The 2500-nt window shown below is 55.2% G+C and overlaps 1 non-coding gene across 1 annotated transcript in view; it reads left to right on the forward strand.

Moving 5' to 3' along the window:
• The first annotated feature begins 2441 nt into the window (after positions 1-2441).
• LOC126443867 (small subunit ribosomal RNA) overlaps positions 2442-2500 on the forward strand; it is a 1909-nt gene continuing 1850 nt past the window's right edge. Inside the window, exon 1 of the ribosomal RNA XR_007582240.1 lies at positions 2442-2500. This exon is cut by the window's right edge and continues 1850 nt beyond it. This is a non-coding gene — a ribosomal RNA (small subunit ribosomal RNA).

A 2500-nucleotide genomic window follows, 5' to 3' on the forward strand; every position in this document is an offset into this window, starting at 1 on the left:
TAACCTACGTTGTGCCTTAACCTAACCCATATTGTACCTTAACCTAACCCATATTGTACCTTAACCTAACCCATATTGTACCTTAACCTAACCCATATTGTACCTTAACCTAACCCATATTGTACCTTAACGTAACCTAATTTGTGCCTTAACGTAACCTAATTTGTGCCTTAACGTAACCTAATTTGTGCCTTAACGTAACCTAATTTGTGCCTTAACGTAACCTAATTTGTGCCTTAACGTAACCTAATTTGTGCCTTAACGTAACCTAATTTGTGCCTTAACGTAACCTAATTTGTGCCTTAACGTAACCTAATTTGTGCCTTAACGTAACCTAATTTGTGCCTTAACGTAACCTAATTTGTGCCTTAACGTAACCTAATTTGTGCCTTAACGTAACCTAATTTGTGCCTTAACGTAACCTAATTTGTGCCTTAACGTAACCTAATTTGTGCCTTAACGTAACCTAATTTGTGCCTTAACGTAACCCATGTTGTGCCTTAACGTAACCCATGTTGTGCCTTAACGTAACCCAATTTGTGCCTTAACGTAACCCATGTTGTGCCTTAACCTAACCTATATTGTGCCTCAACCTAACCTATATTGCGCCTTAACCTGACGCACGTTGTCGCTGAACCTGCTCTGTAATTGTTATGCAACTCGTTAAATTAGTGTAGTGTTGCCTAACCGCAACCCTCGCAATATAGTTCGCTATTCGCACTGCCCGGTCCCCTGTGTATCGCGTCATGTTAAACACCTTGCAGGTGTTGCTGACTTTCCACATGCTCCTGCTATACACTGTAATGTGGATAGCAGCAGGACGTACATGCCCCCCCCCCTTCCCCCCTGCCTTCGCAAGCTGGTCGTTGAGAAGTTTGCATGTTCAATGCCCTTCGCATGCCGACGTACTCAGCCTACGTTGTGGTACGGCCTGTCACCTGTCCGCCGATGTACGCAAAACCCACAAACTGTACTGCACATTGGTCCGTATGTACTGAATGATACATCGTGGCACATGTGTGACCGTACGACGACTGCGCCTAGCAACGGCAGACCATACAGTCCAAATATTGTGCACGCAGCTACGTGTCGTCTCCCTATAAGAGCTGGATTGCAGTGTGGTACGCCATTCAGACGTGTGGGAGGAACGGACGCCCTGGATGGCGATCAGCATGAGCAGTCTGTTGATGTAGTGGAGCGTGTATTCGGACGTAGTCGTCTCTTCTCACACACCGTGATAGCATGTTGCACCGCGTTCCACATCTGCGACATCCTGCAGAGGCCGGCTGACAGTCGTTCGCGCAATGGACACCGCATACGTACGGGGGCTACCTTCCACGTGTTCTCGAGGCGTGCACATGTTGTTGCGTCTATGTGGGCAGACGTAGTGTGTTGTGACACCTGACACAGGCATGCAATACTCGTTGCAAATGGCGATGGACGTCTACGTTTGCTGGTGACGTTACGCAAATGAACAACAGGTAACCCGTTGTGGTGCGGTTGTTCTCGCTAGAGGTGAATCAGTGTTGGCGACGATCGGTCGAGCTATTAACCGGTTGTTTCAGGGATACCCACCATGCCCACGAACGTGAAAGGGGACCCACCATGCCCACGAACGCGAAAGGGGATCTGGGTGTGAGGCGATACGCGGCGGTGGCTGGGTGGGACCGTCCCCGGCCGGTGAGGGGGGGCCGCCCGGCGTGCTGGCAGCGCGGTGCGTGGGCGCACGCGCTACAGCCGGCTGGTGGGGGCGGCCAGTGGCAGGCGCGCCGGCCGACGGACGCGGCAGGCGGCGCAGCTGCGCGCCGGCGCCCCCTGCTCGCGGCGCCTTGCGGCCAAAGTAGGTCCTCGCGGGCCCGGTGCGAAGCGCGGTGGCCATCTGCAGTGTGCTGGTCCGATTGAGGACTGTGTGCGCTGAGGATGCGCCGCCGCCCGGCGCTCGGCGCCGCGACGCCGTCTGCTGCTCGGTCGCCCCAGCGGTTCTCGCAGGTGGTTTGTATCGCAGCTGTGCGGACGTGTTGGCGCGTGCGCTGTGCTGGGAGAGTTCGCTTCGGCACCCAAGTGGGGCTTTTGTCCTTCTGTGGCGCTGGCGTTGGAGCTGCCGGTCACCGTAGGTGGCGCGTGTTGTCTCCCGCCGGCAATGCCACGACAGCACGCTCCCGGGCCTCTGTCGGCAGCGGCAAGCTCAGTTGGGAGCACGGGTGGTCGCACCTAAAGCGTCTACTCGCCTAACTCCGGGCGATTGCGCCTCTCTCGAACCCGACCAAGTACTTAGGACGGCGCTGCGCGCCGCCGGGACCTGAGAGGGTTTCGAGGTGTGTTGTGCAGGGGAGCTCAGCCTCCTCCTGTTTGCAGAATAATTGAGCGGACGCTTGCGTGTTCGCGCGGGCCCCCGGGACACACTCCCGGGCGGCCGGCTGCTCAGCTCTAGTTGACGCAGCTCCCTGGTTGATCCTGCCAGTAGTCATATGCTTGTCTCAAAGATTAAGCCATGCATGTC

This window comes from Schistocerca serialis, unplaced genomic scaffold (genome assembly GCF_023864345.2).
Source record: "Schistocerca serialis cubense isolate TAMUIC-IGC-003099 unplaced genomic scaffold, iqSchSeri2.2 HiC_scaffold_199, whole genome shotgun sequence".
NCBI lineage: Eukaryota > Metazoa > Arthropoda > Insecta > Orthoptera > Acrididae > Schistocerca > Schistocerca serialis.